Source organism: Euprymna scolopes, chromosome 4 (genome assembly GCF_053919585.1).
Source record: "Euprymna scolopes isolate OS-2025 chromosome 4, ASM5391958v1, whole genome shotgun sequence".
Classification (NCBI taxonomy): domain Eukaryota; kingdom Metazoa; phylum Mollusca; class Cephalopoda; order Sepiida; family Sepiolidae; genus Euprymna; species Euprymna scolopes.
In genome coordinates, this window is record NC_136485.1 from 70,307,296 (window position 1) to 70,321,752 (window position 14,457).

A 14,457-nucleotide genomic window follows, 5' to 3' on the forward strand; every position below is an offset into this window, starting at 1 on the left:
TTGATTTAACTCTGCTTTTCCGAACAAATAGGTATGTATTTTTAGCAGACATCAAGAAGGCATTCTTGATGATTCGATTATCTAGTGAATCTGATAAGAATAAATTTTGTTTCTTTCTGCGAAAAAATAATAAGCTAATGTGTTATCGTTACACAACAATCTTATTTGGGTTTAGTGCAAGCCCATTCATCTTGAATTGCATACTAAAATTTCATGCTGGGCGTTATCCTTTGGATGATTGCACTGGGATGTTACAGTCTAATTTTTATGTAGATAATCTGATTAAAACGAGCAATTCCTTGGATGAGTTAACGGGCTTGTATACACGAGCAGTAGAAAGATTGCAAGAAGGAGGATTCATACTCCAATCTTGCAATTCTAATCATACAGAATTACACGATTTAATGAGGAGAGATGGTACTCTTGTGAGTCACAGCTGTCCTTGGGAGAAGGTATTAGGTTATCGTTACGATCCTCTTACTGATACCATCAATATTGCTTCCTATAATTGTAACCCTGAAGCAGCAACTAAAAGGCATATACTGTCTGAAGCATCAAGGATATTCGATCCACTCTCATTATGTTTGCCGGTATCTATACAGGCACGTACTCTTGTTAGTGAGTTGTGGAAATTAGGTTTTGAGTGGGATGAAATTGTGCCAAGTGAACTTCAATCCAAATGGGCAGTCATCGCTCATGAATTGTCAGAACTTGGTTCTGTTACCTTCCCTAGAAAAACCCTTGACGAAGGGAGGGAAGCTGAATTATTTCTGTTTTGTGATGCATCCAAAAGGGCATATGGATTTGCAGCATATGCAGTCCAGGGGAAGGTTTCATCTCTGGTTTTTTCCAAGGCAAAGGTGGCGCCTCTTAAATCGAAGAGTTTACCAACTCTGGAGCTTTTATCGGCCTTCTTGGCCATCAAGTGCCTTCCGACTTTGTTGAAGGCCTATTCTAATGTAAGTTTCAAAAAGGTATTTCTTGCAGTTGATTCACAAATAGTATTATCCTGGTTGGTCACAAGGCGGACTAATAGCAAGAATGTTTTTGCCATGAATAGATTGAAGGACATTAGTCAATGGGAGGCTGAATTGATGTCTAAATTTGGTGTGGCCATTCAGTTTAAATATGTGCCTACTGCACAGAATCCCGCTGACCTTATCACCAGGGGTATTCCTACCTCTAAACTGAGGGCCAATTTGGAATATTGGGTATCTGGACCGTCTTGGCTAAGAGACCAACCGATTTCTTGGCCTGAAAATCCTTTGAGTTGTTTGAGCCCAGAAAGCAAAAAGATTGTATCTTCGATGGTTTGTGCTGTTTCGCACAGCCAGGAGGAGCCAGTTGTGCAATATGATAGATATTCTTCATTGTCTAAACTATTAAATGTCACCACATGTGTGTTCAAGTTTATTAATAGATTGAGGAAAAGAGACTCCGACTTTGGTAAGATGGCTCGGACACACTTGATTAAAGTAATGCAGAAACAATCCTTCTGGGAGGAATTAGAATACTTACAAAATCCTTCAGGTAGGTCAATACCACCGAGAGTGGGAAGTCTAAACCTTTTTTTGGATAAGGAAGGATTAATTCGATCCAAGGGAAGAATTGGGAAGGTCTCTGTATATGAATACGAAATAGTTAATCCCTTGCTTATTGCTAAGGATCACCATCTTACTAATCTCATAATATTGGACTGTCACCACCAGTGTAAGCATCTGGGTGTTCCTGCTACCTTGAATAAGGTCAGGTTATCTGGGTACTGGATACCCCAGGGTAGGCAGGCGGTAAAGAGAATTTTATCAGGATGCTCTTTGTGCCAGAAATTTAACTCTATTCCATTTACCTACCCCAAAATGACTGATTTACCTAAACATCGGGTGAATATGATAAGACCATTTTTGCACACAGGAGTAGACTATACGGGTCATCTGTGGGTGCTGAGAGGTGGGGAGAGGGTGAAGATGTATATCCTGGTCTTTACTTGTTTGGAGGTACGGTCAGTTCATCTAGAACTGATTGAGGATATGTCTGTTCACTCATTCCTAATGGCCTTGATTCGATTTTCAAATATTTATGGGATTCCTTCGCATATTTATAGTGACAATGCTAAGTCATTTGTGGCTGGATGTGACATGATTCATGAGGTGATTGCTTCCAGTGAATTCAGGGAGAAATTGGGGACATGCCAAATCAAGCATGTTAAGATCCCTGTACACTCTCCTTGGTATGGAGGTGTATGGGAAAGACTGATTAAAACCATCAAGTCTTGCTTGTATAAATTAATTGGACGAGCTAGTCATGATTATTTCGATCTCCTGACAATTATTTCTGATGTACAAAATGCCATAAATGACCGTCCCTTGACTTACAGAAGTTCATCTGACTCAAGTTTGGAAATAATAAGTCCAAATCACTTTTTACGCCCTGTAGTAAACCCTCGTTTGATTTTGAGAATGGATGGGGAGGGTATTTATCAACTAGAACCTCCTTCTCGGAAACAACTCTTAGAGTCCTTAAATTGCAGGAATGATGCATTAAAAAGATTTAAGAAAATTTGGTACGAAGATTATCTGCTTAGTATAAGAGAGCATGCTCAAAGACAACAAGGAGGGACTTCACCAGTTGTTTGTGTGGGAGATGTAGTCACAATCAAACTCCCTAACAAACCTCGACCATTTTGGGCATTGGGTAGGGTCACACGTCTATTTACAGGAGATGACGGATTGGTGAGATCTGCTCAGATAAAACGAGGAGATGGCTCCTTGCAAGTTCATTCCCTGAAGCACCTCTATCCCTTGGAGTCGTCTATTCAAGAACCCATTGATGGACTTGATTCCTTGATGGGGAATGCTGATGACAATCTGAATGGCTGTACATCTGTACTTGAAGACCCTATTGAAGAGGGCACAGAGCTTGGTTGGATTTGCCCTGATTGTGGTGAACCAGACAATGGCAGTGCCATGATATGTTGTGACTGCTGTGATGACTGGTACCATTTTTCCTGTGTTGGTCTATATCGACCTCCACCAGAAGAGGAGAGTTGGCAGTGTGGAAGTTGCCTCAACCAGGATCCTTCATTATCCCATGATATGATGGTGGATAATTTATTAAATGATGCTGAACATGCATGTATTTGCCCAGGATGTGTTCTACCGGATAATGGTAGTCCAATGATATGCTGTGATGAATGCAATCAATGGTACCATTTCAACTGCGTAGGTATTCAGCAAGTTCCCCCAGAGGGTGAGAATTGGTACTGTTGGAATTGCCTACATTCAATTCACTAACAGTCCACTCTCAGAAAATAGGTAATTATTTATTTACCTCTCCCATTTTTTTTTCTTCCTTTTCTCTTTATCCTTTATTTTTATTTATTTACTAGCAGTTCAGCCGGCTTGGCAGTCAAATTTTGACAAAAACCGATTACGAAGCTTGCCCTATGTCTGAATACACTTTATGTTGGTTTGGAATGTTTGGACCAGGGATTGGCTGAAGGTTCAGTTTTTTGGGGGGGTTTTTGCTTCGACCCCTTAAAACTTATTTTTCTTGGATTTGTTCAATTTATCAAGTTGGATCCATGTCCCGGGAATCTAAATTTAGAATTTTGAGTGTTTGGACCCAAAATTAACAGTTATTTGTATTAAAATGTACTCAGACAACTTCACTGTTTACTATTTATTTATTCATTTATTTTATTTATTTATTTTTTCTCTTGAGACGGGAGTGTATAAGAAAATCTTTCCTACCTTCAATGACCTCGGGTTTTGAGAGATGGATGCGAAAGCGTCTTTCCCTTTGTGATTGTTTTTTATACTAATGGATAAATCATGTGACCCTAGACCTTCTATAAAATTGTATGGGTTGACTAGCTTGTGTGTTAATTTTTACCCCCACTCCTGAGTGCTGCGATTATTTTGTAAGTCTGTTATCTCCTCTCTGTCTTTTTCCTCTTCTTTCTCTTCACTGAGCCGGATTTTTTTTTCTACAAAATTTTTTCCCCCCCTCCTACTGTTTTTACTGTTATTTATAACAGTTTTGTGAACTTTTTTTAACCGTTTTTTAAACGGTTCGGCTATGGCCGCTTCTGCGTGCCAGACGCCTGTTATCGTCAATATGGAGACGGAGAACGGCGCAGCTGTAAACCCGTGGACCAAACCCCCGAAAGTCGACATTGACATAGACCAGTTCATAGAGAAGGCAAAACAATGCCTAGACAAAGTCACCAACACCGGACTTATAGTCGACATACCGAAACTCGAAGAGATCAACAAGAGATGCCTTACACTATTCGTCGTGGATAGAAAGTCCAAAAAAGTAATACGAGCCTCAGTCGACATCATCCTAAACCTACTAGCTAACGCAGGATTGAGACCCTTACGCGTCATCAAATGTAAGGGGTACAACACGTGGAGCGCTCTCTTCAACACCGCGCAGGAGTGCCTCACTATTTCCCAAAAGGGAATCATCACCCAACAACATATCCTCAGAACAGAGTACATGGGCAAGAGACGCACCACAGTCTCAGTTTTCCACGTCCCGCACCACATTGACGGCGAACAACTTGGTGCCTTCTTCTTAAAATTCGGGGAGATGGTCCACGTGGAAGTGGATGAGTTCCACGGAGTATGGAGCTTTGACATACTCCTCAATAAAGAGGATTTTATGAGTATACCATTCTTTTTAGAGGTTGGCGAAGAAAGACTACCGATAATAGTGGCCGGCAGACGTCCCACATGTTGGAACTGCGGGGAAATCGGACACCTAACATCCGAGTGTCCACTTAAAAAACCCCCACCAAACCAAAAGAAAACTACAGGCCAGCACTTAGGAACCAGCATGCCAAGTATTCCCAAACAGCCAGCTGATGAAGCGACCAACGACATCCTGAAAGGAGAACCCTGGCAAATCGCTCCCGGCAAAAAAACCCCTGGACGCATCTCCCTCGACCAGATGAGGGAGGAAGCCATGCTGCAGAAAGACCCTGGTAGGGAAAAGTACCTCGAAATCATAAACTTAAAAAAAAAACTGGACCTTCAAAAAAAACAAATACCTCAATCCCCATGTAAATCACCTCCACCCAAAAACTTGAAGCTAATCACTAGTTCCCCCTCTACATCCAAAACTCCTTCCCCGTTCAAAATGCCTCCTCCAGTCACATCTCCCGTCCCTCCAAAAACACCCAAACTAATACCACTAAGCCCCATTAAGAAAAACAAATCCTCCATTCCTGTCCTAGCTACCTCTAAGTCCCCTCACAATACCCCTCCCACTTCACCTGATAAAACCTCGACTAACCCTATTAACATGGACACCACCCCCGCAATTGATATAAAGAAAAAAACCCTCTACCTCCCTGGAAAAGATATCTGTATATTAAATTCTGCTGCATTGAACAACAACAAAAATTTTAAAGGTGCTGACCTCAGCAAGTTAATCGATTTCAGGGAGATAGGGGGAAAGCTAATAGACACCCCCACCAATTTCCCCAATGCAAAACGGATTTTGACCGTTATTAGGAAGAAAGAAGAAGCCAAGGATCTATGGCAAATGCTGGAGGAGGCAAACAAGACCTTCAATCTTTCCCCTCCCATAGTAATATTCAAAGACTCTGACATAAAAAGCCTAAAAAAATGTTGTGTTGGGAGGGTCCCGGTAAAAATTCACCCCTCCCTGTATAGGATAGCAAAATTAACCTATCCTTTGCATGTCGGTGGTATCTCTCGTGACGGCCTCATCGATACTACGATGGGTACTTATTCCCTCACGAGAGCCGTCGGCATGCTCACGACCGCGATGTTCGTTCCTGGTTCCCAACCCTAAGGCACCACCATGGATCTCAAGCTTGCTAGTTTAAATGTCCGAGGGCTAAGGGCCGACTTGCGCAAATGGCGCTTGAGTTTGGACCTGCAGCACCTCGGAGTGGATATCTGTTGTGTGCAGGAAACCCACCTTATTCCTGGTGACCATTTGGGTGCACTGTCTAAGACCTTTGAGGCTTACTCAGCGCACTATAATTCTCGCTCGAGAGGGGTTTCCTGGCTAGTTAAAAGGTCTCTAGATGCGTCGTGTGACCCGTGTTACTTGGATCCGGAGGGAAGACTATGTGTTTTGGATGCTACCATAAAGGGTAGGGCATTACGTCTTATTGGGGTTTATGCGCCCAATAGCCATTCTGAGCTGGCTGGTTTTTTTCGGCGGATCGAGCAGTTCATAGATGTTTCCAGAACGGTTATCTTAGCGGGAGACTGGAACGCCGTCCTGGATCCCGAGTTAGATCGATTTGGGTTAACATCTAGGGGAACTAACAGAGATCGGGATGCTGTTTTATTTCGTGAATTTGTGGATAAGTTTGATCTTATCGACAAATTCCGAAATGAAAAGCCCCGTGACTTACTGTGGACTTGGACAGGTAGAGGCGGCTCCGATTCGATGCAGCTCTCGAGCTATATCGACCGGTTCTTAGTTAGGCGAGTCGACGTAGGAGTATTGAATTGTCCAAGTTTCCACAATATAGTTTACTCGGATCACAGACTTGTTCGTGTACGGGTAAACTTAGATAGACCTAAGCCTAGATTAGCCGGTTACTGGAAGCTCAACACGTCGTTGTTCGATGTGAAGGGCTTCCGTGACGGGCTATTACTAACCCTACAGCGGGAATTGACGGGGGCAATTATTGGGAATAGGTGGTGGGTAAAAGTTAAGGAAGCCATTAGGTCCTTTGCTGCTGACTTTAGCAAAAGACTCAAACTAGATTCTAGGGCAGCTAAAGTGACACTAGAGTCTAGACTAGATCGGGCGGTGGAGGAGGGGGATAGTGCTAGCGTTAATATAATTAGGGCTCGGCTTGCCTCCCTTGCTGAAAAGGAGCACCAAGCCTTAGCGATTAGGGCTAGGTTAAAAAGAATGCCCCAGGAAGCAACAAACATGGCCGCTGAACTGCGTGCAGAGGAGCTTAGGCAAGCGGCTGATAGGCACATCGCTCGTGTCACATTGCCGGACGGGCGTACCGTGACCACAAACCAGGGTGTGCTGGAGGCGTTTAGATCCCATTTCCAGGAGCTTTTTTCCATGGAACCCGGTCTGTCATTAGAACAGTTTGACACCTATTTGGCTGACTTTTCTCGTCTTTCGACGACCGAAGCGGCTAGGTGCGAAGGTGGCATAACGGAGGATGAAGTCATTGAAGCCTTAAAGCGGGTCGGCCTTAATAAGTCACCGGGGATCGATGGTCTTCCCTACGAAGTGTATTTGAGGTTGTCGCACATCTTCGTCCCCTTACTGACGGTTTTGTTTAACTCATGGTTTAGGAACGGCTCAATCCCCAAGTACTTTACCATGGGTGTGATAAAGCTTGTTCGTAAAAGCAAAGATGGAGGGGATGGGTTAGGTAATTTCAGGCCCTTAACGATGCTTAACGCTGAGTTAAAGATTTTGGCCAAGATTCTCGCAAATCGTCTGCAGCTTGTCCTGGCTCGTCTTATTAGCCCCGAGCAAACGTGTGCCATGAAGGGCAGGACAATCCAGGATAACTTGCACTCGATACGCCTGATGATAGAAAAAGTCGACACTGAGGCCGCGCTGATCAATTTAGATCAGTCCAAAGCCTTCGATAGGGTTGACCATCGGTACTTGGGGGCTGTTTTATCGGTGGCCGGTTTTGGCCCGCAATTTCGCTCTTGGGTTCATCTTCTCTATGCTAACCCCGCGGTGATGGTAGAAGTAAATGGGAAGAGGTCGAGACCCTTCAGTTTGTCACGTTCCATTCGTCAAGGGTGCCCGTTATCACCCATGCTATATGTGCTTGCGATCGAGCCATTTTTGCGCAGGCTAAGGGTGAATCCGGTCCTACGCGGAATCACTTTGCCAGGTGTGGATGCCCAGGCGAAGTACTCCGCCTATGCCGACGACGTAACTGTGCTTGTAACGAGCAGTGCTGAGATTAGTGTCGTCGGTGTAGAAATCAGATTGTATGAAACGGTAACAGGGGCCAAAATTAACTGCGACAAGTCTTCGGGTTTGCGCATTGGTGCCTGGAGGGGTATGCCCCTTCAGGGGCCCTTTAGTTGGAGCGATGGGCCTTGCAAGATACTCGGCGTCTGGTTTGGTCCTGACCTCCAGCTGGAGAAAAATTGGTCGGAGGTTCTGAAAGCGGTACGGTCTGCAGCTTCACGGTGGATCAGTAGAAACCTTTCATTAAAGGGGCGAGCGGAGGTGTGTAATACCCACATCTATCCAATCGCTATTTATCGTCTATCAGTGCTTCCAATCCCGTCAGACACACTGCTATATTTGCAGAGGGCTCTTTTCAACTTCTTATGGCTTGGAAGGGCCCCTAAGGTCTGTCGCGATGTCTGCTACCTACATCCTTCTGAAGGCGGTCTAGGTATGCCAAACGTGGAGATTCGGCTATACACGCTACGGCTCTACTACTTAGATCGAATGTGCACACAAGATAGGGAAAACGGTGGCCTCTGGATGGAGGACACTAAGAAAGCCTTCCCGGCTTTGAGAGGGGTGCACTACTCCGAGGGGGAGGCACACAGGTTGCCCCGAGGTGAATGCCCCTTCTATCGCGAGTGCCGGCGCGCACTGAAGTCCCTCTTAAGAGTGAAGGAAAGCCTCTCTAACACTCTGCTGTTGTCCCGAAAGGCATTATATCGGGTTTTAGTGAGGGGATCCGTAACGGATGTCATCGGTGGGAGGCTCCCTTTGACGAAGGAGCAGCTCCGCTCAATCTGGCCTTGGGCGCCTGGGTCAGGATGCCTCACTAACGACGAGGCTTCCTTGACCTGGCTGGTAATTCGGGATGCTCTCTGGGTCGGTAAGAGACTCCACTCAGCTGGCTTGGTGGACTCGCCTATTTGTAAACGGTGCGGCGATGAGGATGAGACTTTATGTCACGCCTTCGTTTATTGTCGCATCGTGACGCCGCTGATTGAGTTTGTTACAGGTCTCATGGTCCGCATACTGAACGCATCCTCATTAACTTTGGCTCCTATTAATGTCTGTAGCAATTGGGCTCCGACAACGGATAGGCTCAGAAAAGATTTGTGTTTGACCTTGCTAGCTGTGATGAGAGGTGTTATCTGGAACACACGTATGAAAGTGGTCTATGGATCTGAGGACTTTGCTCCCCTCGACCTTATACGACTCTTCCGTCATTATTTGAAGGATCGTATCAAGGCCGAGAGAGTTAGACTCTCTCCGTCAGACTTTGTTGAAAGGTGGGTGTCAGTTGCGCGTGTGTGTCGGGTGAGAGAAGCAAGTCTTGACTGGTTCTTGGATGTTCCTTAGGAAAAAGAATTTTGGGTGACAGGAACGAACGTCAGCCCTGACTCGTTTTTAGTCCAGAGTAGGTCACGATATAGGCAAGAGTAGGACCATTATTTAGGCTTCTTTGTTCATAACCTAGCTAGTGTGTGATAGCGATCATTAGGCCCCTTTTAAGTTTGTCCCTTTTTTTTTTTTTTTTTTTTTTTTTTTTTTTTTTTAACCCCACTCCCCTCCCCAATTAGGTGACAGGTCGCTTGATTCGCCAGAGATGCGGGTTCCCTTTCGAAGTTTTCGTAAGAGGTGTTTTTAAATAAAGCGTTCGGACCCGCATCACCCTTTCGACTGGCGAATCGGTGTATCTGCCATAGTTTAACAACGGGGGGGTCTTTTGTTACTAACATTGTAAATATTTCATTTATATTTTGTATATAAAATTTTTATCTTCCCAAACCCCCCCTTCTTAAGGGTTTTAATTAGGTTATCATGGTATGATGTTCTTATGGTGATTGATGAAGGATGTATACGCTGATGGATGTATAGTATGAATGTGGTATTATGGTGTAAGTAGAGTGAAAGTAGGAACTAGTTAGGTTAGATTAGTTAGCACTAGTCAGAGAAGACCGTCCTTTCCCCTCCCCCATCTTCGGCCTTGTGCCAAATTTTTCTGAATTTTTATTTGTAAATTTTCTGAAAATAAATACCTAATTTTTACCCCCATCTTTACAATCGGTTCACACCGTGTCTGAAGTTGTTCCTTTTCTTCTCTTTCCTTTTCTTTTCTTCTTCTCTTATTTACTATTGGGACACCGTCTTGGTAGTTCCTTTGTTTTTTCTTTCTCAATCAATTATTGTATTGATAAAGAATTATTACGGGACCACAAGGACTAATACCTGAGGTCGCAACCGACGGCATCTGTTGCAAGAGGTAAGACGTTCTTTTTCTCTTTCTCTCTCAGCCAGTTGTCATTGATGTGTTAGGATAAATTTCTTAGCCTCAGACCTTGGTCCTTGATTATACCTTTTTTATAGCATCCTATTAAGAATTCGCTAAAATTCAAAGCATGCCCTGTTTAATAATGGTCATGCATTATTCGGCTCGCTAAAAAAAAATTGTTAATTTATTTATCAAAAATTTTAAAATAGCTTTTTTCGTATAAATATTAAAAAAAATTTTTTTTTGTTTTGCTTAACTTAAATTAATTATTTTACTTAACATATTCACCGAATTTCACACTTCAAAACTCAAAAGCGGGATAATTAAATACAATCGAAGTTCTGATATTCAGACGTCAAAATAAGGTATGCAAACAATTTTTTTTTTTTTTTGAATCTATAATTCTGTCCCTTACAACAACACAATATGTTGATTTCAGTTTCAGATGATTATTTTAAGCATATTTGTTCCCACTTCAAAACAAGGGGGGGTTTTGTAAGCAAAAAAATATATATATATAAATATCGTTTATGAAAAATAAGTACACTGTTATAAAGTTCATTCTTCTCCTAATAATCGCTGAAAATTTCGTATTGATCGGATAATTACCTGATTTTTGGTAGATTTTTAAAAAGACGGTCCGTCAAAAAGTACTGACCTGCCCCCCCCCCAGTTTTGGCGGTGCCTAATTAAAAAGCATTAAAAACTATGTAGCAAAAAAAAAAAAAAAGTAACCACTTTTTTAAAAATTTCTTATTTCAAATAATTTTTGCAGTATACTCATGATGAAAGATTCTAAAAAAATGTCTTTTTTACTTTCCATAAAACCGGTGAATTTTCAGAAAAATTCCCCAAAAAGCTAAATACGAGAAAATTGGAACCGCATATTCTTTCTACATATTTTAACGTAAACAATGAAAACAACACGATTTTTACCATTCTCTCAAAAAAAATACTTGATCCATTTCGTTAAATTTTTTTGCAGACTTATTTAAAAAAAAAAAAGGCTGAACTATATATAAACTAAAATAATATACAAAAAAAAAGGCTGAACTATATATAAACTAAAATAATATACAAAAAAAGGCTGAACTATATATAAACTAAAATAATATACAAAAAAAAGGCTGAACTATATATAAACTAAAATAATGCACAAAAAAAAGGCTGAACAATATATAAACTAAAATAATATACAAAAAAAAAAGGCTGAACTATATATAAACTAAAATAATATACAAAAAAAAGGCTGAACTATATATAAACTAAAATAATATACAAAAAAGGCTGAACTATATATAAACTAAAATAATATACAAAAAAAGGCTGAACTATATATAAACTAAAATAATATACAAAAAAAAAGGCTGAACTATATATAAACTAAAATAATATACAAAAAAAAGGCTGAACTATATATAAACTAAATTAATATACAAAAAAAAGGCTGAACTGTATATAAACTAAAATAATATACAAAAAAAAAGGCTGAACTATATATAAACTAAAATAATATACAACAAAAAAAAAGGCTGAACTATATATAAACTAAAATAATATACAAAAAAAAGGCTGAACTATATATAAACTAAAATAATATACAAAAAAAAAGGCTGAACTATATATAAACTAAAATAATATACAAAAAAAAGGCTGAACTATATATAAACTAAAATAATATACAAAAAAAGGCTGAACTATATATAAACTAAAATAATATACAAAAAAAAAATCATAATTTACACCACCCTCCAACGCGATCTTATCAGAATTTTTTTTTTTTTTTTTTTAAAAGTGGGTGATTCACATCTTAGTTCTTTTACATATTAAAATGTACTGGAATGATAAAATAAAATATATTTAATTTTGGGTCACAAACGTTGCCGAATTATATGATTTTTATCGATTTTTCGGGGAAAAAATGAAGTTGGAAATATATTAAAATTATTCAAGTTTTATGAAATTTTTAAAAATTATTTATTATTTACATTTGATAGTTTTTTTAACTGTAATTTACAACAATTTCCGAAATTATTTCTTTTTTTATTTAATTTTCAATGTTCATGAAAAAAATGTGGAAGATTTGATCTTAAAACTTATTATGAATAAACAGACAGTCTTACTGTTAATAAATTTTTTTTAAATTTAATCGATACCACTTTTGAATAGTGAATAATTAAAAAATGTATTTAGAAGTCGAACATGAATAATTTTTTTCTATGGAAGGCTGATGACACAGTAATCTTTTCACACAAATTGTTCTGACAAAAGAAACGAGTAATGCTACGATTTTTATCAGCAATGTGTGAAAAGATTACTGTGTCATCGGCTTTCCATAGAAAAAAATTATTCATGTTCGACTTCTAAATTTAATTAACTCTTAAATTATAATTGTTTGGGTTACTTGGTTTAATTAAATTTTCTTGTGCATAGCATGTTTTACAATTTGTTAATATTAAATAAAAATGCGTCTTTTAGTCTATACAAAAATTTTCTATTGAAAATAAGTTTCCAATAAAATTAATTTAGTTATGATTTTAAAAAAATAGTTTCGTTTTAGGAATTAAAAATTGATATTTCCTAGAAAAAGAGGAATTTAATAAAAAAATAAAAATGTAAATATTACTTTTTTCGGGCTTTTTACAATATTGCAAATTAATATTAATTGAAATTTTGTTAGTTGACAGGTTTTATATAAAACCGGAAATTAATTGTCTTAGTTGCTAACAGTTAAAATATGATTTTTTTTTCTGAATATCCTATTTGTATATATGTCTTTTTCATAATATTTGAAGCCAAAAGTAAGACTTTTACTGTTATATTTCACTTGAATAATGATTGAACAATAAACTTTAAAAAGATATAATATATATTCGTACTAAGTTTTTTTTCTCCCTATATTTTTAATATTTTATCAGACCTGTTTATCGTTTATATGCGACGCCATGTTAATTTCTCATTATTTTTATGCTTTCGTTATTTTGTGATGTTTAAATCAAATTTCGCCTGTTTTATTCAGTGTAAAATAAAGAATATTTATATGCGATTTAAGCCTTCATCCTCTCTCTTCGATATAGAGTAAAAATTACGATGAATTAATTTCATTTAACTAGTTTTTACTTATATTTTTTGTTATGGGTGTCGAAAATTAGTGTCATACCTAGGGTTAAAGAGATCTTCAGTCGGACGATGATCGCCCCCACGAGGCCTGTATGGGATGGGTAGAGAATTACTTAAGAGAAATTGATAATCCAATATCATCAAATATTTGCTCATATTTGACTTGAAGACAACCATGCTGTAGTTGGTTGGGAAGAAGGCTCATAGTATTCTGTTCAATAGGCAGAACGTCCCAGGAAAGAAACTTTGTTCATGGAAGTTTCTTTTGGATTTTTTTCAGGAGAGAGAATAAGAAAAATTCTCTGCTGTGGTTGAGGAAAGACGAGTTTTTGTAGTAAATGCTTTATAAGGGAGGAGTACCAGGCATTGGAGCCGAGTTGAGCACCTAACATGAATATAACGACACAGTGGAGAAAGGCTAGCAACATCTCTTCTATGTGAAATAGGCTGTAGGGACCAGAAGAGAGCATCCACTACTAGATTGCGAAGTCGGTTTTGTACTCTGTCAAGGCAGGAAAGTATGCCCTGTGCAGCACTTCAGATATGAAAGCAATAATCCATCTTGGGTCAGTTCTGGCTCTTAAACAGGTAGAGGATTGCGTTGGGGTGGGTGAGGTACTTTCTGGAGTAGTAGAATGATCCAACCATTTTTTCAGCAATCTTAGCGATAGATTTGATGGAAGTCTTCTATTTCAAGTTTAAAGTGAAAACCAGTTTTAGAAGCTTACCAAAAGGGAGGAGGGCTTCCTTGAGAAGAGAACCATTCATTTCCAGCCACTCAGTCAGCATCATTAATCCTAGGTGGATTCAACTGACGTCCTCCAAAAGAGGAAGTGTCTAGGGGATATTACATTCACAAGCCATCCTTAGTCGCATGTATATCCCTTTTAAGGGAAATGAAAACGTTGTTTTTACAGTTCTTGTAGGGAGGTGTCGACGTTCTCCTACATACAGCGCCTGGTCAATACCAAATGGTCACTCATTTGTTTAACTTTGGTGATCTAATGAGAACTGGTGTGTCATCGTGAATATGTCAAGTGTGGAACTTCAAATAAAAGCAGCAATGTTACTTATACCCCAACTATGCATACAACAGCTTAACTTTTCTGCTCTTGATGTAAATGAGT

The 14,457-nt window shown here is 39.4% G+C and overlaps 1 protein-coding gene across 1 annotated transcript in view; it reads right to left on the reverse strand.

Annotated features, from left to right (window-relative positions):
- LOC145268324 (organic cation transporter-like protein) overlaps positions 1-14,457 on the reverse strand; it is a 95,184-nt gene that overhangs the window by 56,369 nt on the left and 24,358 nt on the right. The window lies entirely within an intron of this gene.